The sequence below is a fragment of the Vombatus ursinus genome, unplaced genomic scaffold (genome assembly GCF_900497805.2).
Source record: "Vombatus ursinus unplaced genomic scaffold, bare-nosed wombat genome assembly UNPS02014798.1, whole genome shotgun sequence".
Taxonomy (NCBI): domain Eukaryota; kingdom Metazoa; phylum Chordata; class Mammalia; order Diprotodontia; family Vombatidae; genus Vombatus; species Vombatus ursinus.
In genome coordinates this window covers 30,233,637-30,258,461 of record NW_020954576.1, presented here as the reverse complement: position 1 = coordinate 30,258,461, position 24,825 = coordinate 30,233,637, and the positions used below count along the sequence as shown (strand labels likewise).

General features: G+C 38.3%; 1 long non-coding RNA gene across 1 annotated transcript in view; it reads right to left on the bottom strand.

Annotated features, from left to right (window-relative positions):
- Positions 1-506: 506 nt before the first annotated feature.
- The window catches only part of LOC114049508, a 56,639-nt gene continuing 32,320 nt past the window's right edge, over positions 507-24,825 (bottom strand). Inside the window, exons 2-4 of the long non-coding RNA XR_003569869.1 lie at positions 22,365-22,419; positions 9,558-9,733; positions 507-717 (exon numbers count right to left, since the gene is read on the bottom strand). This is a non-coding gene — a long non-coding RNA (uncharacterized LOC114049508). The remainder of the gene's footprint in view (positions 718-9,557; positions 9,734-22,364; positions 22,420-24,825) is intronic.

The following is a 24,825-nucleotide window of genomic DNA, read 5'->3' as shown; positions in this document are numbered from 1 at the left end:
TTGATAAAGTTATTAGCAAGTTTGTTTGAGTGACAAAAAGTACTAGTTCTAAAAGAAAGAGCAATATCAATAAATGTTAATTCCCTTCAGGACTGACTAATTGTAGTCCCAATGGGAAGAAAGGGGATGGGCCAAATAATCTTTTAAGGTTTCACTGAGTTGTATGTCCTTTGACCTCAGTTTGAACCCTGGTTTTACCAAAAATGCAACAAGGCAGGACTTATGGGAAAGTAAGAACTGATAGTAATACAGATACTCTAAAATTCAGAATTCATTAATGAAGAACTTGAAAGACAGAAGACACATTAGGAAGGTATCAGCTTTGTAGTATATGATGTACATTTCATGAAGATAACTATATCCCTACCAGACCTAGATCATGGAAACCAACCAAAGTCTCTTTACCCAGAAAACAGAGATGTCAAGTATTCTTTAGAAAATGGGAGTCCAGGGCACAGCATGACTTAATTCAATGATTTATTTGATTAAAATTACAAGACGGGAAGGAAGCTAATGCAAATGCCAGCTGAGATGAATGATATGTTTTTCTGTGTAAGACTGAATGATAATGTCCCAGGAAATTTAGAGCAGCAGAAGGAAGAGACATTCTCTGGATATAGATGTTACAGAACTCTATGCTCTGGCATTTCAGGAGAGGCTATTGTTCTTTCTTCTATCTTCCTCTGGCTAATTTATGCTTCAAAGTTTTGAAGTAACCTGGGGAGGAAAAAGAAAAAAAAAGAAAAAGGAAGCTTCTTCATTTGAACCATGACCCACTGGACTGCTCAATTTATGCCTGAGCCCATCATCTCCTTTGAGGGTTTTCATACAAACTGGCCTTGACCTTCCATGTTCACACACCATGAACACTATGTAATTGCCTCCTGAATTGCACCGTTAATATATTCTAACCCGACCCACAGGAAATAGAGAATATGGAGAACCTTTAGGGCTCTCTTTCCACCTCCTGCCCCCTACCCCACCCCCACCCCACTGCCCTCATTGCAGGCTTCAAGGGGATGGGGGGAAGAGAAAGGGAGACAGATAAACAGAAACAGAGATACATAGACACACACAGAGATTGAAAGCTTAGTGGACCCCAGCAGACACACTGATCACAGCATGACAGCATATTATTCCAGGGGGGCAGCCACAGTTCACAAATGGTCATGCTTACCTCATGACTGGTTTCTCTATCAGGAAAAAAAAAATCATCGTGCTTTGGAAAGCAATGTTGGAAGCAAAATAGCTCAACTCTGGAAACAGAACTCAGGTTTAATCTGCAGGCAGGAGCCCAGAAGTTCTAATTACTATACATTGTTTCCTCCCTATAAGGCCTATGTTCATGAGAAAAAAAGAGGTCCTACCACTGCGGTCTGCATGTCAATGAAGTCCATTGTAAGCTCCCCAGTATAACATAAACTTCCCCTGAACACATAAAATTCTTGGCCTCCTAGAACAGTCTCATAGAAAGAGAGCTCTGTATTTGCTTCAAAAACAGTTACTCTGTTCGGGACTCTAAGTCCCGGCTCAGTTTTAAAAGGCTGGGTCCAACGAAAGTTGATACAGTTCATGTAATTTTAATTAAGGAGAAATTTTTGCACCTTTACGTTTGACAGGGGTATTGTAAGACCGTCCTATTAATACAGAATAATTCTCAAGCCCATAAGTAATTCACTTTGTAAAAATCTTCTAGGCAATAGTATCAGGTCAAAATGAAATCCAAGGACATGAAATAATTGACCTGCCAAGAAGCCACCAAAACATCAGAGCTGGGAGAGTTAGGTAAGAGAACTCATTTGATACCTCAAAATAGCAGCTAACTTGTCACTTTGATGGCTGCAGAAAAAGTGGATAGAGCTATCTGAGGGGGCCTAAAAAGTGACATTGCAGTACAACTGCCAGAAATCCTGAGGGGAAAAAAAATCAGAGAGAAATATTGGCAATGAATGAATAATTCAAGCCTCAGTCAAACATCTTCTATGCAATTTGTCTCAGAGTGCTTTAAAGATTTAAAATAATACCATTTAGGGTGTTTCAAAGAAATGGAAATAAAATAAGGAAGATCATAACTGGTTTTGACCAAGATTTGAAAGGAGATGGGTCTTGATGAAGATGAAGATGAAGTAGATGAAGTAACAAACAGTAAGACAGTTATGGGATCAAAGGCTCCTTGAGAAAAGGGGCTATGGCAGATGCATATTTTGTATCTTCCAAATGCTTATCAATACTTGGGTGGGCCTTTAGACCAGACAAACACTTACGTCACTGGGTGCAAGGATAGGTCATTCATTTTACTCATACTGTATATGCAAAGATAGACATTAAAGATGAAAGGTTAAAAAAATGATACAGTCTCTTTGAAAAATATAACCTCCATTCCTATTAAAAAACATTAGAAAGCATAGGAATCAATGAAGACTTTCTTAAAATAAGTAGTATCTATCTAAAACCAAAAGCAAGAATTATCTTTATGAGGATGAACTTGAAGCTTTCCCAATAAGATCAGGGGTGAAACAGGGATGTGCATTATTACCACTATTATTCAATATTGTGCTAGAAATGCTAACTATAGCAATAAGACAAAAAAAAATTGAAGGAATAAACATAAGCAATGAGGAAACAAAACTATCAGTTTTTGAAGGTATGATAGTATATTTAGAAAACATAAGAGAATCAATTAGAAATCTAGTTGAAATAATTAACAACTTTAGTAAAGTTGCAGGATATAAAATAAACCCACATACGTCATCAGTATTTCTATACCGATAAAACCCAAGAGGAAGAAATAGAAAAAGAAATTTCATTTAAAATAACTGCAGGCAATATTAAATTTTTGGGAACCTACCTGCCAAGACAAACCCAGAACACAATGAACACAATTATAAAACACTCTTCACACAAAGAAAGACAGATTTAAACAAATGGAGAAATATTAAGTGCTCACGGGTAGATTGAGCCTATATAATGAAAATAACAATTACCTTAGTTAATTTACTTACTCAGTGCCATACCAATCAGACTACCAAAGAAATATTTGTAGAGTTAGAAAAAACGATAACAAAATTCATCTAGAAAAATAAAAAATCAAGAATATCAAGGGAATCGATAAAAAAAAAACGTGAAGGAAGGTAGCCTAGCAGTATCAGATTTCAAATTATATTACAAAATGGTAATTGTGAAAACAATCTGGTACTGGCTAAGAAATATGATGGTGGATCAGTGCAATAGATTAGGCATAAAATACATAGTAGTAAATCTCCATAGTAATGAGTAATGTAGTATTTAATAAATCTGAAGATCCAAGCTTTTTTTTTTTTTTTTTGTTACCATTTGCCAAAAACTGCTGGGAAAACTAGAAAGTTGTTTGAAAGAGATTAAGTGAGGAACAAAAAACTCATACCATATACCAAGATAAGGCCAAAATGGATAAGTAATTTAGACATAAATTTCAATAATTTGTTTTTAGTCATGCCTGGCCCTTTGTGACCCCATTTGGGGTTTGCTGCCAGTGATATTAGAGTGGTTTGCCACTTCCTTCTCCAGCTCATTTTATAGATGAGGAACTGAGACCAACAGGGTGAAGTGACTGGCCCAGGGGTCACACAACTAGTAACTGTCTGAGGCCATGTTTGAACTCAGGAAGATGAGTCTTCCTGACCCCAGGTCAAGCACTATATCCACAGTGCCACTAGCTGCCCTTTAGATACAAATAGGTGTTACTTTTACCCATATTTTACAGATAAGGAAACTGAGGTCCACAGGGTGACTTGCTCAAGGTCATATAGATAGTAAATATCAAAAGTAGGATTTGGATCCAGGTTTTCTGACTCCAGAGTCATAATTCATTTCACTATACGTGCTGCTCCCCACCAAGTCATATAATACAAGTAAAAAAAATGCAGAGTTGGGATTTAAACTCAGGTCCTCTGATTGAAAAGTCAGTATTTTTTTTTCCAAATGTAATATGATGTATGAACTCCTTTTATCCTGACTATTTACTGGCCTGTTGCCCCACAGGGTAGTATCAGGATGATGGATTCACAGAGAATTTCAGAACATGTAGCAACCTACATAGGACTAGGCTTTTAAAAATAGGAGCTGAGGAGATGAAGGGAACAAAAGTTGAATGGTACAGATAAATGAGTGGCTACACACAAGAGACCTGGACTTAGGTCCCCAGAGGAAAAGCATCTGCTACCAGAGGTGCTCTGACCAGTGCCTAAGAGCACTGCACACACTGAGCACTCAAGAATGGTGTTCCTGCTTTCCTTATGTAAGAATAAATATTATGCTCTGGCATGTTCATTTTTAGGTAGCACATGTTCGGGGTGTAGAGAGAAGAGAGTTGAAGAAGTAACGGTAAACAGATGAGACTTTAGAGACTGGGACATTAATTCCCAAGTTATTAGATTTTTATATATTATTATTTCCACAGGAACCCTAATAGAGAAGGAGCATATGGCTTCACTCTCATACAGAAAAGAAAAGCTAAAACACAGAAAGGAATAAACAAAGTGGTGAAGTGGAAAGAATTCTGAAATCAGAGGAACTGAGCTTGAAACTTAGGTCTACATCTAAATATAAGCATGATCTTGGGTAGGTCTTCGAGCCCCCGTTTTCTCAGTTCTAAGATGAAGGAATTATATAAGATGATCCCACATTTCTCTCCAGCTCTAGAAACTATGAATCTGTCTCTTATCAAAAAGGTAGGCTGTAAATAACAGGATTTTTTAAGGTTCTACTACAGTCCTTGAATAATGAATTCTTGTTCAAACGTGGGTCATTATTCTTAGTGAGGTAAATTGGGTCTCAAAGTTTATGTACAGTTAGCACCTGTAGAATTCTACTTAATTACTTGCTTTATTTATAGGGATTTCATGGACTGCTTATTAGATAGATTCTATTATGTAACTTCATTATTGTGCTTGAAGTGGACTTCTAGAACATCATTGTTATACCTACATTTCTTTGTAAATACAGAGACGCAATTCAAATATATAAATTTATGCGGTATTATGTAATGCTTCAGATTGTGCACATATCTGCTTACCTTTATGAGTGGGACCAGAACACAGAACCTTTGGTTTCTTACTTCTTTTGGGGTCTAAGGGTCTCTCTGACTAGTTAGAAAGAAAATCAAGGGTCTAGGCTTAAAGCACAGAAAAGAGGAGAAAGAATAGATGTTAGCATCACAAAGTTCAATCTTTCAAGAATCATTAATTTCATCTGCGAAGCTAGTCCTATCACCGACACTGATAGAAATCACTCAGTGTCTTAATAATTTGTCATCATGAGCTTATGTAGATTAAAAAAAAATTCTCTCTTGTTGGCCAATTTTCTGGTGATAAGCCTTTTTATATTAAGTTAGACTTGTCCCTCTAAGACAATCCATTGCTGGATCTGTACTCCAAGTCTATTTAGCAGAGAACTTGTTAGAGCTTTGAGTAGCCTTTGAGAAGCCTGGGTCACTTCTAAATCATGACAAAGCTACAAGGTCACTTAAAACACAATGTTCTTAGACCTGAAGGGAAGAAGAAAAGGAGGGAAAGTTTTCAAAATGGGATGTATTAAGCAAACCCATTCCTGGAGCTGAAGAGTGGATCTGCTTCTTTTAAAATATTGGTGACCTTTCCCCAATTTTAATTGGGTATAAGCTTCCCACAGCATGCTTTGTCCAACAATTATTTCAGAACTCTGCATTTTTTCTGGCTCAGTCAAGTCATTTTTGTTATTTATACAAGGAGAGAGCCAGACCATGATCACTCAAGAAAGTTTCACAGACATACCTCCTATGAAAGTGGAAGACAGCTGTATAATTTTACCACTTTAATGAGAAGACAAAGAAGAAATTTGGGTTAAAACAACAGAGGAGAAAGATAAATGAAAGTTAAGTACAATTAGGAGAGGGTGGCACAAAGTTAGGAGACTGATGAAGATATAGTTAGAAGAACATAGTGACCAACATGTGATGGGAATATACTAGAAATGAATATGGCAAAATCCTTCCATCATCTTGCCTAGTGGCAACATTCTTTCCCATGGAAATGTGTTTTCCCAAAGTTTCTTCAGGTTAGTAATATTAATCTACAGTGACATAACTGTCTCTAGAAGCCCAACAAATAAAGCAGGCCTATGGCCCTAAATCACTGAACCGCAGAATTCGAAAGTGGCTACCCAGCTTAATCAATGCATAAGAGAAATCCCCATGACAACATGCCCAACAAGTAATTGTCCAAATTCTGCTCGAAGACCTCCAAGAAGAGGGATTTTGCTTCCAAAGCAATCCACTCCATTTTGCAAATTGAGCTATTCAAATTGTTAGGAAATTTTCCCTGACATCAGACTTAAGTTTGCCTCTTTGAAACTTCTACCCTCTCCCTCAGCTTCTGCTCTCTGGGACAGAACAAAACAAATCTAATTCCCCTTCTTTGTTAGAGCTCTTAAAATAGTTGAAAAAGATCATGTTCCCCTGAATCTTCCTATAAGCTAAATACACCCAGCGCCTTCAACCAGCCCTCATGTGTCATATATTCAAGGCTCTTCATCATTCTTGTAGTCTTCCTTTGGACACTTTTCAGACTATCTAGGTCCTTCTTAGACTGTGGTGTCCAGAACAGAATACAATAGTCTATATTAAGTCTGACAAATAAAGGACAGAGTACAGTGAACCTATCACTCCCCTATTCCTGGAAGCTCTGTCCCATTTGATGAACTCTAAATCCCATTACTTTTTTTTTTTTGGCTGCCATATCGCACTGCTGACTTATGTTGAGCTCATAGTCCACTAAACAGCCCAGATCTTTTTCAAAACAGTCTATCTACACCTCCCTCACCTTCAACTCAGTGAAGCTGAATCAATGAATTGATTGAATTAATGAATCCTCTGGATTCAGAAGGGAGCAAGGAAAGTGAAAGTTTGAGGGGGCTACAATCCTAGTACCTCTTGGTTTCTCAATCCCTGAAGTAAATATTTGTCTCAGGCCTGACTTATAGAAGAATATCTAATGTCACACTTTTTTTCGTGGTAAGTTTCATATTGTTTTTTTAAAGACAAAACCATCCATCCACCTTGCTGTATTATTGCATAAACTGTCCTTTAGTTATCATAAAATAACCCAAGGCAGCAGTAGCAGAAGGAGCCAGGTGTCCCAGCCTGTTCTTTTGGTGGCTGATTAAACTATGGCATCTAATTAACCTACTTGCATGGAGTCCTTGGAAACAGTACAGTCACAGTGCTAGGAGGCCCCAAGCTAACTTTCCTTGCATATTATTCTGCTTCCCTTTTCCTTCTTATGGAAACTATCCTAGTTACGCAGTCCTCTGTCCTGGTTTTTTTATTATGAACTTAACAAACATGAACATTCTTTCAATATATAGTTATAAACAGAAAAAAGAATTGTATACAAAATCTGTGAGCTTCTTTTACATATAGCTCGGTTTTTAAGTGTGTATTAAATCTAACATGACAAACCCTGCTTTACTTATCTGACCCTCTTCTGAACTTCTGTAGTTTTTTTCTTGTATTTTTTTAAACTTATGATTAAATTTTTTTTCTTTCTTTAGCATCACTATCTCTACTCACGAATCCCTCCCTGTCCCCAAATGGAAGCCAACTCTGCGTTGTAACCCATAACTAGAGTCAAGCAAAATGAACCACCTCATTGGTCATTTCTAAAGAATACATGTATCATTCGGCACCTCTAATCGACCACCTCTCTGCAGAGAGATAGTGTTTTGTTATCAGTCTTCTGAAGTTACGTTAGGACACACGTGAAATAATAATAACCCGTGATAACCTTTTAAGAAACAGAACAGCACTCTTCTTGTCTTTAGGTCCTCCAAGAATACCATATGCCATGTATTCATAGGAATGGAGTTGTTTTCTACAATTTGTGATAAAATAAGCATCCTGAGGTTTCAGTGTTTGATGTCTCCTCTTGTCCTTTATGGTCTTTGTGTGTCTAAAACCGAACCGACAACTCCAATGTTCCCTTTGACAAATCTCTCTCCCTCTGCCTCCCTCTCTCTTTCTCTCTCTCACTCTCTCTGTCTCTCTCTCTCTCTCTGTCTCTCTCTCGACTGGTCACTGTATGTAACTCTTGAGAAGAAGATTTGATGTCTGAGTTTGACCATTCTACACAGTATGAGATTCTCTATTTCTTAGTAGGATGTAAGAAGAACGCTTCTGTTTCTGGGTGAGAGAGTCAGAGAGTCCTGTCCCATTTGGAAAAGAAGCAAGGGCACCAGAGAGTAGGGGAAAAAAATATCTATCCTGCCAGCTGCCCATAAGGGGGAGCCAGAGAGCTCTCTGAACAGCCCCTGAAAAAGTCTTGGGGGAAAACACACTATGTGCCCCTCTCACAAAGGCTGTTGTGGAGAAAATGTTGGAAGGACTTTTAGAATCCTGACACACACAGTGGAGAAAGTGGGGGAGGGGAGTTTTGAGAAGGTTCATTCACAGGCCTAAAAGAGTCTGTTGCTCTAAAAATATTGCCTAGAGTTGGTAGTGAGGCATAGCAACATAGCAACCCAAACTGAATTGACCCTCTTCTTATTTCTCCAAATCATGCCGAGGGAGTTTAGCTGACCCTGTCAAAGTGCTCAATGCTGCTGAATGCATGCCAGTTGTATAAACTTAAGTGTAACATAAATACTTAGGGGAAACTAGACATTTCATGCAGTAAAGGTAAGAGCAGAGACAAGGTAATGTGGTATCATATAAATGGGGCACTAGATTTAGAATGGAAGGGTCTGGGTTCAAATCCTTGCTCTGATAGTTTCTTTATGACAGACAGTAAATCACCTCTCTCTTGGCCTCAGTTTCGTCATCCATAACATGAGAAACCTGGACCACATGATTTCTAAGGAAGCTTTTCTAGGAAGCTGCAAAAGAGTGGGTCTGGAATCCAAATATCAGGGTTCAAATCTTGCCTGTGAAGATACCTAGATGAATTGGTCAAGTCACTGATCCTCCCTAGGCAAGCCGTTTGGCCTTTCAGTTTCTTTATCTTTAAAATGGGTGGAGTTGGACTAGTTAGGCTCTAAGGTCTTGAGCTCTTGCTCTGTGATTTAAAATTCTCTAATGGCGTAGAACTTCTAAATTTTAAATCCTCCAGAAGGTGCTATTCTTTATTCTGTGTATGTATGTGTGTATTAATTTTAATTTAGATTGATAAGCCTCTTAAACTTAGAATTGTATTACGTTGATTTTGGTTAAAGCGGCCACATAGTGAAGTAGAGAGGGGGACCGAGGTGACCTGCGTTCCAATCCCAGCTCTGTCACTGACTATATTTGGGTAAGCTTCTCTGAACCTTAGTATCCTTACCTGAAAAGTGGCACAGCTAGATTCTATGATCTTTTTGAATTATCAAATGTTAGAACTAGAAGGAACCCAAGCACCATTCCCTCTTGACAACGCTTCTTGTTTGAACTTACATTAGCCAGGATTGTTGGGCAAATCTGACTCAGGTCAGTCCGGTGGTTCAAGTTTGGGATTGGAATGAAATAAGATACTCCAAGACTATTCAAAACTTAACAAAAAGAGTTTGTTTACCAGGAAAGACACACATCAAAGACAAAGCACAAAGATGTTGCCCCCTTTCGTTCCATGTGGAGAGCATCTGGTCAGCAGGGTGGGATGGGCCAGATGAATATGGTGATTTGAACGGCGGTGAGACATCTGTCAAGTCTGAGAGGAACTCACTCCTGGGGGGCTGGCTTTTCAGGTGACTGAAAGATATGTCAACAGATGGAGTTTTAGATGGAGTTTTAGAACCAATCAAGTCTCAATGACAGCTTCTCTATCTTTTAGGGGAAAAAAAATTCTCAGCCCATGCAGCTGGGACCCTAGTGGAAGTTACTCCTAGTACCTCAAACATCCAGATTTCCAAACTTCACACTTATTACATGAAAGAGTAGTAATTTCATGGTCACCCTTGCTATACTTTCCCTCTCTGTTTACATTAGCATGATCTGTTTCTTGATGGAGGAAAGAGATGGGAGGTAATGCTCTAATGACTAGAGAATTTAGTCTAAAGCCAACAATACCTCCTCTTCCTTTAGCTGCGGAACACAAGAAAAACCATTTTCAGAACTGTGAGACACTGATGTTTTTTTAGACAGCCATATTCTGTCCTTTCTATGCACAGCTAAACTCCTTCCATTCTTTGGTGGAATGGGTTTGCTTCCTGAATATTGCAGGTGTTTACTTCTTGTGTAGAAATACATATATACATGTATATGTATATTTATATGAATAGATATGTATGCATGTTCAAGCTGCCTCATCCCTCCTTGAAGTAGTTGCAGTTCAGTTACCTAAAAATCAGGAATTTCATACTTATACTAGGTATTCGGCAGGCCTATCCAGGTCTCTCGTCTCTGCAAGAATCTTTTCTCAGTACAGACGGGTCATTCAAACATCCAGAAAGAAGTCACGTGTGTATACACACACACATGAGTACATGCTTTAAAAAGACAGTTAAGTAAACCACAAGATTGCCACAGAGCATAATGAAGGAATTTTTGTTCGTCTTTCCTGAACCGGATGGCCAGCAATATTTTTGTTGCTGCATCTTGGAAAGAGAATATTTCCATCCAAACACACATTTCAGATCGTAATTTCTCTCTCTTCTGGGGGCTTCTGCATTTTGTCAAATTAACAGCTTCAGAATGACACACACATTTCATTCCAACCTCTAGTTGGGCCCAACATCTCTTCCCTGACCTTTCCTCAGAGAGCTCAGCTGGGGGAAAAGGAAGCCAAACTTGCAGAATCTGCTGTGTGTGGCCCAGATTTCATTCTTAGGCCCTGAGCTGTTTAATCATTGTACCTCAAAGGGTCGGCCATTGGCTAATGAATCCACAGCTCTGAGTTATCCCTCATCCTAATGAGTCCTAATAAAAAGCATTTAACTTGGCTAATGCAACATAAAACTCGGCACCACTTCATTGTATTTGCTTAATAAGAACTTTGTTTAATATCAAATTACTCCCTCCTTGGCCAAAGCCTTATACTGGTGGTAGCAGATCTGCAAGGTGGGAATATCCAATGTTACAATATGGAAATTCTTTTCTAATATGCTCTGTATTATTGTATGATTACTTAATTCATTTAGTTGAGAAAGTCTGATCCTGGTGCCAACTGTTTTGTACAATTTACTTGGAATGCTAAGCAACCAGTCCCACCACACAGCCTAGAAATACAGTATCGCTTTTCCTGGGACTAAGCTATTAACAGTTGCTTTGAGAGATGCAAAGGATGGTTAATGGTACAGACACAGGGATAGAGAAGGAGCACTATAACATATGTGCCTAATATTATGAAACATATGTACTTAAATAAAAAAATTGTAAACAAAATCCTGTTTCCCCATTGCCTTTCATTCAAGGTTGTCTGTAAGAATTTTACACTAATGGGGACCTCAGAAATATTTATGAGGCACTTAATAATTACAGCTCACAATAACATGGTGGCTTAAATTTTTCAAAATTCTTTACATAGAATATATTATTTGATCCTACCAACAACCTTGTGAAGTTTATTATTAGCCCTTTTCTCCTCCATGGCCATCACTTCCAGACACACATGTATGTGGACACATATGTGCATATATATATATATGCATGCATATATAAAAAACATGTTTCTTTCCTCTATTAGTATGTAATTTCCTGAGTGCAGGGACTTGAATGACAACCAATAGACTAAATAGACTGAACAAAGGGAAACAAACACTAGGGATTTGGGTTTGTACTCCTATATTTCCCTAGTGGCTAAGGTTTCATGGTAGCACTGGTCTGTCTCTTGATCCTGCTCGACTGGTCCCATACTGCTCCTCAATGGCCAAAACATCCCAGTCCTGCCATCTAGATCACTATGTTCTCTACTGCATCTTTCCAAGATGTCTTCTAGTTCATGCTTCAATGCACCCAGATTAGGCTTCAATGGGAGTGGTAGCTACAGCAAGCTATAGTATCCAAGTGGTTGAAAGCACAGAAGAGTAAGCAATGCTTAACTGGAAGTTTCTTCAAGAACAGAGAGAAGAGATGCTGGGAAATGTCTGCTAGTATACTTTTCTACCCTCCCTTTGGTCACACAGATCTCTTTCAGCCAACTTCCAAGAAGTATTATGAATACTTGATACATTATGATCCTACATTCCCATGATTCCTTGATATAGGAGAGTAAAATTTCAAAATATCCTGTTATCCCAGAGGTAGCTTACCAGAGAAAAATAAGAGGTTAAGTCCTTTTTGTGATATATCATGCTCTATTTCCCAACTAGTAGATATTATGGTAGAAAATATTTTGATGTGGTATGATAGATAATACTAATGGTAATTTTAAAATATAGAATCACATTATTTTTCTTTCTCACTTTAAGAGATTTTGAGGTTTTATGTTAGGTTCTTTTAAAAATTAAATGTCTTTGCCAGGGCTGATTATTGTATACGTTGTTAGGCATTGTCATGTTATTATTATTTTGGCTTAACAGTTATTCTTTCTTTCTTTTAAAAATTTACAATACACTGTTCAACCGGGAAGGGAAGGAGGCGTGTACGTTTTCCAAAAATAATAGTAATAACAATAATGATATAAAAAACAAAAGGCATCAATAAAACTCATATTAAAAATAACGCTCAATGTCTTTCCTGTGAGTTTATGGGAAAGTGTTTTGAAAGGTCAAAAGGCATTTCAAAGAAAGTTGGGAACTGATCTTAGAGTTGCTCTCATTTAACTTTCCATCCAGTACAGGAAATCCCTCCTCAGCATCCCAGACAGGTGTTCATTGATTGCTTTGTTGTGCTCAAACACCTTCAGCGATGGAGAGTTCACTCCTTCTCAAGGTAGCTCATTACAGTTTTGAACAGTGTTAACTGTCCACAACATTTTCCTTATGCTAAGCTGAAATCTCTTTTCCCACAACTTCCACCCATTACTCCTATTTTTGCCAAATGGGGATATGTAGAACAAATCTAATCCCTCTTTCACATGGCAGGCCTTCAGATATTTGAAGGCAGCTATAATTTCCTTATGAATTTGTTCTTTGCCAGAATAAACAACTCCAATGCCTTCAACTGTTTCTCTTAATACATGGTTATAGACCCTGTACCAACCTGATTGCCCTCCTGTGGACATTTCAAAGTTTGTCAACGTCTCTCTTAAAATATATCTCCTTACACTTTTTTTCACCTCTCATTTGCTTCTCGACCCCTTGCAATCTGGCAATGTCTGCCACTCAGCTGAAACTGCTCTCTCCAAGGCCACATATGCTGTCTTTATTGCTAAATCTGATGGCTTTTCCTCATCTTTATTGACCTCTCTGAAATATTTGATACTGTTAACCACTGCCTGTTTCTGGATACTTTTCTCCTCCCAGAATTTCTGTGCACCTATTCTGTTGTAGTTCTCTTCCTATTTACTTGAGTGACTGATCCTTTTCTGTTTCCTTGGCAGGATTATCATCTATTTAAAAAAAAAACTTCACTTAGAGAAAGTCCATGTATTTAAAAATATGACACACTTATTATAATAGAAAAAAATACATGTTTCTCCTATTTGGGTAAAAGCCAGGTTCTGGTCACCAAGATTGCTATTGTAAGGTAATTTCTGAGTAACAACTGCTGGCCTACCATCATTCTTCCCTCAACAGAAAATGAGAGTTGAAGTGAAAGTCCTTTTTAGTTTCACAAGCAAAGGTGAAGTCCATTATGGACCAGTCACTCTGAACACATTTGGCCCCTTATTAGTTTTATGAACCATTCTTCAGAAGTGTCCGCAGCTCAGGGAAAAAGGCCAGCGAGATGCAGATTGCAGATGTGAAAAGATTCCCTATGTCTCAACCTAGATATAATAGCAGTTTTCAGTGGCAGGGCCTTAAATTCAAGTAGAAAATCTGATGAGTTCTTTTGTAAACTTTGCTTCTGCCATATTTCTGAAGAAGTTCTAATCCCTCTGTGTGAATACATCCCAAGGATCTCTCCTCTTCACTCTACACACACACTCGTTCTTTCTTAGGGTGATTTAATGAATTCTCCTGGATTCTACTATCATCTTTATGTATGTGTCTTATAAATGTGTAAGTTCAGCTCCCATCTTTCTTCTGAACTCCAGTCCTATATCTCTTGCTGCCTACTGGGCATCTCCACCTTAATACCTGAAAATTCAACATGTTTAAAACAGAACTCACTATCTTTCCCCCTAAACACATCTTTCCTGTTTCTGTGAAGGGCACCACCATCCTTCCAGTCACACAGATTTACAACCGGTGTCATCCTTGACTCTTCCTTCTCACTTCCTTAACCATGTCCAAAGCATTGTTAAGATTAGCTGGTTCTGTCTCCTTCACTTCACTTGTATCTATTTCATTCTCTTCACTCACAAAGTTGTCATGGTAGTTCAAACACTGATCACCCCTTATCTGAACCGTTGCAAAAACGTCTTAATTAGTCTCTGCACATCCAGTCTCTCCTCTCTCCAATCCATCTGCTGCACAGCTGCCAAATGAATATTCCTAGAGCACATGTCTGATAATGTCACTCCTGATTCAGAAGCTCTGGTGGGTTCCTATGGTCAACAGCACAAAATACAAATTCTTTTTTCTGAAATTTCAAGTCCTTCTTGATCTGGACCCAGTCACCTTTCTAGGCTAATTACATATCATTCCCTTTCACATTCTCTATACTGCTGTCTCACAGGCCTGCTGGATGTTCATCCTAGAAGACATTCCATCTACTGTGGCCCGTACTTAAAAAGCTGTCCGTCCTCATATCTGTCTTTTGAAACCTCTAGATTCCTTCAAGGCTCATATCAGACGCTAGCTCTTTTAGGAGTTATTTCCTTGTCCCCTCTAACAAGTATTTGTGCCCCCTGAGAAATAACTTGATCTGCACACACACACACAGTCACACACACACAGTCACACACACACACACACACACATACACACCCACATACATCTTTCTCTCCCCTCTATTTCTTTATCTTTCTCTCTCTTTATCTTTCTCTCCCTTTCTCTCTCTCTCTCTCTATATATATATATATATACATATATATGTATGTGTGTGTGTATATGTGTGTGTACATATGTATGTGTATCTTGCATTTCCTTTTATGTAAATATGGCATATCCCTTAGTAGGATGTAAGGTCTTTGAGGGCAGGGGTCATCTCACTTTTATATTTGTATCTCCATCACCTAGCTTAATGAATACTTGTTAATTAAATGTGTGATATGAGTCCTCTCTTATTTTGATTAAAACACTGTTTTATTAGCATATTTTATTGTTGTATCATACTATATACTCATATTGAGTTGGCAATTCAATACAATCTAGAGGCATTTGTCTTTTGAAATATTGTCTAGCCCCATCTTCTCCAACTGGTACCTGTGTGGTTAACTTTTTTAACCTAAGTATGAGACTTTATATTTATCCCTTATAGTCTCTTCAGATTTTAAAGTATCAGAGACCTAGAACTGGAAGGTACTTCAGAGGACATCTAATCCAACCCCTCCATTTCACAGATAAGAAAACTGAGTCCAGAAAAGTTAAATGAATTGCTTCAAGGCACTAAAACAGAGTCAGAATTGGGATTTGAACTCAGTGCCTCTGACTCCAAAGCCAGTGCTATTTGTACTGTGAAATAATAATTTAATCATCTCAATTTTTAAAATATTCACTCAGGCAGTTTTTTTAAAAAAGACAAATCAGGCAACTATTTCAAAAAAGAAAGGGCCAAGTATTGTGTTTTTAACGTAAAAAGTTGATTTTGACTAACTCTTGAGAGAGTCAGAGTAAGTGCCAAGAGTTAGTCAGAATTAGATTTTTTTTTCCTGAAAGTTACTGTCAAAAATCAGTTTCATAAGAGTGATTTGTGAGGGCAGCTAGGTGGCATACTGGATAGAGCACTGGCCCTGAAGTCAGGAGGAGCAGAGTTCAAATCAGGCCTTAGACCAAACACCTGACACTTACTAGCTGTGTGACCCTGAGCAAGTCCCTTAACCCCAATTACAAAAAAAAAAAAACAAAGAAAAAAAAACAAAGAAAAAGTGATTTTTTTCCTACTGTATCTACCTATTTGACCTGAATGATTTTTAGAAAGAGATTCAATAACTACATAGAAGAGTCAGTCAGTCAATAAACATTTATTAAAGGAAGAAGTTGGATTAAGTTAATGGACCAAGCCTTCAGAGATTTTTTCCAAGAGATTCCTAAACTTTTATATTCCAAAAGACAAAACAGAACTCTCTAAAACAATGCACCTGGCATTATGTATACCTGATTCCTTATTCCTATTCCCTTCAACCTACTCCCCAAAAAGTTCCAATCAAACACTATCCACCTCTTCCACTGTGCCTTCTGGAATGCCTAGTCCATAGGCAACAAAATTTCTTTCACTTTAAATCTTTTACTTTTTAACTCCTTTCATCTTTTTACTCTTGCTGAGACCTGGCTCCTTCCTGAAGATACGGTCTCCATAGCTACACTTTCCAATACAAGTTGCGAAGGTAGAGGTGGGGGAGTTGGAATAGTTCTTGCTTTTTATTGCCATATACATGGTCTCCCACTACCATCCTTCTTCAGTAACCTTTGCTCTTTTGATAGGCATGCAATTCACATCTACCACCCAATCAAAATCCTGGTAGCTGTTGTCTATAGACCTCTATATTTGCTTTCCTTCATTGATAAGTTCAGTAGCTGGCTCTCAACCATTTTCTCCTTCCCAACTCCTACGTTTATGCTAGAGAACTTCAACATGCATATTCATATTCCCTCAAACATCTTAACCTCCAAATTCCTCAAACTACTCACTTCCCATAGCTACCTTAACTCTGTCACACACAAATATACCTTTGATGCATATGCCATCACGCACAAATGGACTACCTCCATGTTCATGAACTCTGAAATTCCCTCATCTGATCACAGTCCATTAGCTTTCCACCTCTCTCTTTGCCTTCCAATACCAAAGCTTACTCTTCAACCACACTGTGACTTCCAATCCCTTGACCTCTCAGTCCTCTCCTAAGGCCATCACCTTTGCATTAGCCACTCCTTTACCCCATCTTGACCCATTGGTGAACTAGTTCAGCTCTTACTATCCTATTCTCTTTTGATTCTTGCCTCCTTATCATATCACTGATTATACCCTGACAAGTCATAGCCTTGGATTACTCTCATTACCATCATCTGCTTTTGCTCCTACACATGTACTGCTGAACCAAGATGGAGAAAATGACACAACCATTCTGACTGGATCCACTACAAATATATGTTATATAATCTCAACAGGGCCCTCACTGCTGCTAGGTCATCCTTCTACACCTTCCTAACTAACTCATTAACTGTAGTGAGTCGTCTAAATCTCTTCATCCCTCTTCAATCCATCCATGGCTTCCTGTCCCCCATGTCTTCCTCCATCCAAAAATAAACAAAAAACATGACTTGATTTTTTCATCCCTGTTAACTGTTGCCTCATATCTCTCCTGCATCTTGTGGCTAAACTCCTTGAGAAGGCAATCTACAGTAGCTCCCTTTACTTTCTCTCAACTCACTTTCTTCATAACTCTCTACAATCTGTTTTCTTTGTCCTTCAACTGAAATTGCTCTCTAAAGTTCCCAATCATCTCTTAATTGCCAAATGCACTGGCCTTTCTCACTTCTCCTCCTTGACCTCCCCACATCCTTTGATATTGTTGATCCTTGATACTCTTTTCGCTCTAAGTCTTTCGGATACCCCTCTTTGCTGTATCTCCTATCAATCTAACCACTTCTTTTTCTCCTTTGAGGGATCTTCACTTCACCTAACCATGAGTATCCCACAGGGCTTTGACCTAGGCCGTTTTTCTTCTATCTCCATATCATTTGCCTTGGTGAATTCATCAATTCCTATGGATTAAATTCCCATCTCTATACTTACGATTCCCAAACCTACTTATCCTGCCCCAACCTCTCTGCTGACCTTCAGTCTCGCATTTCCAACTGCCTATTCAATATCTCAAACTAGATATCCTGCAGACATTTTAAATGCCACATGTCTAAAACTGAACTCATTATCTTTTCCTTCAAACCCTTCCCACATCTCTACCACCACCAAAGGTACCACCTTCCTCCCAATAACCCAGACTTACAACCTAGATATCATTCTGAATCCCTCACTATCTCTCACCACCCACATGCAATCTGTTGTCAAAACCTATCAATTTTACCTTTATAATATCTCTCAACTACACTCCTCTTTTATCTCTGATAGTGCTACCACCCTGGTCCAAGCTCTCATGTTCTCAACCCTGGACTATTTCAACAGCCTACTGATCATTCCGCCCACCACAAGTCTCTCTGCATTTAAGTCCACCCTCCATTCAGCTGCCAAAGTAATTTTCCTAAAGTACAGGTCAGACCATGTCACCTCCCTACTCAATAAACTCCACTTTATTGACATTTTTTTAACTCAAGTTTATTTAAACGGTAGTCCTATCATTTAAAAAATCAAATATAAAATCCTCTGTTTGGTGCTTCATAACCTTCCCCTTCTCCCCACCTCCAACCTTTCCACTCTTCTCATACCTGAGTTCCCCTCCCCGCCTTCACATATTCTTTGATCTAGTGACACTGACTTCCTTGCTGTTCTTCAAACAGAACATTTTATTTCCCTATTCCAGGCATTCTCACTGTCTATCCCCTATGCCTGGAATGTTTTCCCTCCTCATCTCTACTTCTTGTCTTCCCTTGCTTCCTTTAAGTCTCTTAAAATCCTACTTTCTACAGAAAGCCTTTGCAATCCCTCTAAATTCTAGTGACTTCTCTCTGTTAATTTCTTCTCATTTTTTTCTACATGTAGTTTATTTGAACATAGTTTTTGCATATTGTCTTTCCTATTAGACTGTGAACTCCTTAAAGGCAGGGACTGCCTTTTGCCTTTTTTTGTATCTCCGGTACTTAAATGGTGCCCTGCACATAGTAGGCATGTAATAAATGACTACTGCCTAAAATTTTACTCTATATAACTGTGGCTGCTCATCGTTCTCAAAGGTGGGAAAGAAAATGAGTGTGGAAAAATGGGGCAGAATTTTTGGGGAAAAAAAGTATGTATTTTAAGGGGCTTTGGGAAATTACTATTTTCCTATATTTTCTCTTCCCTTTTCCCCTCCCCACCTCAATCTTAACTGTAGAAGAATGCCTCAAAAGGAAGGCCATTGAAAAAAGGGCCAGAAAAAGTATGGTGGATGGAAAGAATTAGCTACGATCCTTTATGTCCTGGTAACCTGGTAATTAAAATAAACTAGAAGCTAGAGGGGCCAAGTGAAGCACTGAGTAATTGTGCATGTTTCTAGTATAGGGAGATGGTATTTAAAGTATTTAAAAAGACTGGAGGGTGGTTATCATCCCACCTTAGCTACACTCAAGGATGATCATGCATTGGCTCTCACTATAAATGTTCTACTTCCTTGATTAAAAACTCCAACATTGCTCTAACTATAACAAATCATTTCATCTTTCTTTATGCCTCACTCCTCCTATACTTATTCTTTGACCTCATTGAGGTCTCCCATTCTTTCACTCCTCAATACATTTTTAGACCATTAGTCATACTCTGACTTCATTTTCTTTCCTTCTCAATCTCACCTCCATAGCTAATTGAGTCAACTCTACATTATGATCTACTTTCAAATTACTTGCTTTTTGTACCTATTACCATTCATCCTTAGTGTTAGATTACTCCAACCTTCTGCTTTTACTCAACTTCTGATGAATAGAGTTGAAGAAAGTCATGTGTAACATTTGATCCCCTTTGGGCTACTTCTCCAATGTGGTATTCCTAGATTTGCAGGTTGTGTCCCAGGAGGGATAGCTATCCTCATTATTAATAGTGTACCCTGTAAGGTACTGTGGGACTGTATTTCTAAACCATGGTTCAGTAGAACTCACCAGCATGCTTCCTTGGTTTAATTTAGCTAGTAGACACAACAGCTCTTAGTTCAATTACCTTTTCACTCAACTGACCATGTTCTTTCTAAAGTTACCATTTCAATTGTTGAATCTGATGGTCTTTTCCTGGTCCTTTTCTACCCTACCTACCTGAAGAATTTTACACGGCCAATAAACTTCTCTTGCTGTATACTCTCTCTTCTCTAGGTCTTCATGATATGTTTTCTCCTTGATCTCTTCCCAAATCTCCTTTGTTGACTCATTTTCCATATCCTTTCCCCCTAACTTACTGTTTCCCAAGCCTCAGTCCAGAGTTTGATTCTATTCTCTCATTTCCTTTCACATTTTCCCTTAGTAATCACATCATTTCCCATTGATTTAGTTAAAATTTTTCTACAAATGACTTAAAAATTGACATAACCAGTCTTATCTCTTCAGCCCTGGTACCACTTTACCAACTGCTTATTGTACCTTTCAAATTGGATGTTCCATAGGCATCTCAAATTCTATACGTTTGAAACAAAATTCATTATATTTCTCCTAAAAATTCATCCTTCTTCTATACATACACAAACATGTTACATATGTATATATATGTTTATATCATTTCCATTGTGATTGAAAAACTAAGTATGTGATAAATCCTTATGTTCTTTTGTTTATTTTAATTTAGATTAGTTTTTGCTGAAACTAATAGGTTTTTCTTTTTTAACCTAGCATCAAAAGAATGGCATGTCATACTGGAAAACGTTGGGCAGACTTAGAACTTTTATCCAGCTCATGAATAAGATATAAAATGTGCAAATTCAGGCAATGCTACTGACGATACTTATGACACATTGTCATTTCTTATTGGACTTTGGGAAAATATTCATGCAGTTAAAATGCCTGCTCTACCATTATATTTTTGGACTGCTTCTCTTTAAACACTTATTGAAGCTTTCTCTTGAACATTTTTAAAAGCCAAAGTACTGGGGAGAAGGAAAATGGGAGGAGGGAGAGTAGGGAGAAGAGAGAAGAACTTTTCTACTAGGAAAATAATGAATAGGAACAACAAATAGCATGTTTTAACTGTGTTCAAAGTCACTTGAAAGGTGTCAAAAATTTAGTTTCACTATGGTAGGTACTTCGTGATACCAAAGAAATATAAGGAAACTGAAAACATGTTTAGTCCACGTGTCTCCCAAAACTATCATGTTTGATATTGAAGTTTGAATGAATAGCCTCACAGATTGATTTACAATTCTTACAGTGAAAGGAAACAAAAACTAATGATGACAAGTTCATAACTGTTTTCCCTTATTGGTATTGATTCATGACAAGAAGTAGGTGAAATTCACATTTTAAAGTTCATAAGGACCTTTAACAGATCTTGTTGCCTTTATTAACCTATACAAAACAACCGTTTCCCCCTTCATCAGAACTTGTTCACCTTTTCATCCATTCAATAAATATTTATCTATTGTGGAAGATCAAAAGATTCACTGGCCTGTGAACACCAGGACTGGGGAAGATGTATCATTACAGTTGATCCCGCTGTCAATAATTTTTAAAAATGGGACACATGCCAGAGGATCAGAAAAGGGCAAATGTCATGAATTTCACAAAATGAAGAGGGAGTCTATCAACTGTAAGCTCATGAACTCGACTTCAACTTCTGGCAAAATTGTTAGTAAAAATATGGTCTGTGAGGATTTGGAAAGAGAAGTGCAAACATGACTTCATCAAGAACAGATCATTCCAGATTAATTTTGTTTTTGACAGTTTCACTCAACTGGTAGATCTAGGAATTGTTGCAAACACAAAAGACCTAAATTTTAGCCAAAAATTAGACAAAATCATTCATACTATTCTTGTCAACAAGAGGGAGAGATGTGGCCTAAAAGGAAATACAACTCCAGAGCCAGCGCCTCTGTACCATCTAGCTGCCCCTCCCTATTACATTTTAATTTGGTTTGAGTGGCACTTGGGAGTGTTGTGGGCTGCATGCATACCCTGAGCTGTGTATTTGATTTCTCTGCGTGCTAAAAGATAAATTTGTTTGTCATCAGAAGACATGATTAGGAACAATAAACAGAAGTTACCCACAGTCACATTTGGCTCCATAAAATTTCCTAAGCATTATAATGTTCAAAAGTAGAATGGATGACCTGCAAGGTCCATCCAATTGTGTGTGTGTGTGTTAATCAAGGTTAAGTGACTTGCCCAGCATCACACAGCTAATAAGTGTCAAGTGTCTGAGGCTAAATTTGAACTCAGATCCTCTTGATTCCAGGGCCAGTGATCTAGCCGCTGCAGCACCTAACTGCCCTTTTTTAAACCACTTAATAGATTTATTAAGCAGACATCAAAAACAAAGGACCTTACATAACTACTCAGTGCTGACTCCAGAAGCAAACATCTTTTGGTGTGGTGCATAGTGATCTCACCTTCCAATTTCAGCTACGCATAAATTTAGTTTTCCTTTTCAAAGCAAGTGGAATCCTGCAATAGAATGCCAAAGAGAAGCTTATTTAACAAACCAAAAGAAAAAGATGAAAAATTTTTAACAGATAATCTGAATACAGAAAGAAATGTGTCTAGCACAGCAACAAAAGTACTTCTCATTGAGAATCATAAGTGTATTTCCCTTCTCACAGAGGCTAAATGACCAATTGTTCCTGAAAGGATCCTTAAGGAAAAATTGAACTCATTAGTACTTGAGGCCTCTTCCAGTTCTGATATTCTGTAATAACAAAGCATAGAATCTATTAGTTGAAATTAGATATCAACATAAAGAGCCTCATCGCTCCTAGGCAATTCTTTTCCACCTCCCTAATTAACTCACTATCCCACTCATTCACCACAGTGACTCTTTCAAGCCTTTTTCATCCCTCCTCAAACCTCCCATGCTTTCCCCTCCCTTTACCCTCTCAGCTGAGAATTTTTCCTCATATTTTACTGAAAAAAAAAACTGAGGCCATTTGCCAAGAGCTCCCTCTTCTCCCCTCCTCCTTATTTTCCATCATTCAGATGCTTTCTGCCACCGCCTTTTCCTTCATCCCTGTCTCCCTTGAAGTGGTGGCCCTTTTCCTTGCCAAGGTTAATCCCTTTACCTGCACAAGTGATCCCATTCTATCCCATATTCTCTAAGACATTGTCTCCTTTATCATTCCTACTCTCATCTGTCTTCAGTTTTTGGCTGTCTACTGACTGCTTCCCTACTGTTAACAAACATGCTCACATCTCCTCCATCCTGAAGTAACCCTTATTTGATCCATCCATGCCTTCTCTAAGCCTATATCTCTCCTTACTTTTGCAGCTAAACTCTTTGGGAAGGCCATGTACATACAATAGATACCTCTACTTTCCTCAATTTTTCTCAATTCTCTACAGTCTGGCTTCCAATCTCATCATTTAACTGAAACTACTCCAAAGTTACCAGTCATCTCTTAACTGCAAGATCTAATGGCCTTTTCTTAACTCTCATCCTCCTTGCACTCTATGTATGTAGTCTATGACTCTGTCAAACACCCTCTTTTCCTCAATATTTTTTTCTCTAGGTTTTGGGGATACTACTATCTTCTGGTTCACTTCCTACTTATCTGAACACTCCTCAGGCTCCTTTGCTGGATCTTCATCCAGCTTTCATCCACTAATTGTGGGTGTCCCACAGGGATCTGTCCTGGGCCTTCATCTTTTCTTGCTGTATGTCATTTCAGTTGGTGATCTAATCAACTCCCATGAATTCAATTATCATCTCTATACCGATGATTGGCAAATCTATTTATCTAGCCCAAAACTCTCTGTTACCTTCAGTCTTGCACCTCTAACCTCTAATTAGACATCTACACATGAATGTCCTGTCAACATCTTAAACATAGTATATCCAAAACTGAATTCATTTTTTTCTCCAACACTATCCCCCCATCCAAACTTCTTTATAACTGTCTAGGACACCAACATCCTCCCAGGTTTCCTGGCTCACAACTTAGGTGTTATCCTCAACTCTTCACTTTCCTTCATCCCTCATATTCAATCTATTAACAAGACCTCTAGGTTTTACATTCTCTCCTCTAATACTGCCATCACATTTGTACAGGTTGTCATCGCCTGCACTGTTATCACCAATAGCCTTCTCCTAGGCTATCATAATAGCCTTTGGGTCTGTCTGTATTTCACAAGTCACTTTTCCCTTCAGTCTATCTTCCACTCAGCTGTCAAATTAATTTTCCTACAACTCAAATCTGACCATGTCACCTGCTAACTCAATAAACTCGGCAGCTTCCTAGAACTCTTGGAACAAATTTAAAATCCTCTTTTTGGCATTCAAAGCCTTTCAAAACCTGCTCCCCTCACAGCTTTATATTTTTCTTACACCTTATAGATCTAAGATATACTCTTCAATACAGTAGCACTGGCCTCTTGCCTGTTTCTCAAACAAGACACTTCATTTTCCTACTCCTAGCATTTTTACTTGCTGTCCTCTATGAGTGGAATACTCTCCCTCCTCATTCTTTACCTCCTTCAAGTCCCAGCTAAAAACCTATCTTCCACAGAAAGCCTTTCCCAATCCCTATTAATACTAATGTCTTCCCTCTGATGATTACTTCCAATTCATTCTGCATTTAGCTTAGTCATGCATAGTTATTTGCATGTTGACTCCCCCCATGTGTGAGTTCCTCAAGGGCAGGGACTGTCTTTTCTATTTCTTTGTATTCCTGGTTCTTAGTATGGTGAATAGCACATGTTGCTGTTGAGTCATGTCTGATTCTGTTACCCCATTTGGGGTTTTCTTGGCAAAGATACTGGAGTGGTTTGCCGTTTCCTTCTTCTGCTCATTTACAGATGAAGAAACTGAGGCAAATAGAGTGAAGTGACTTGTCCAGTGTCACACAGCTACTAAGTGTC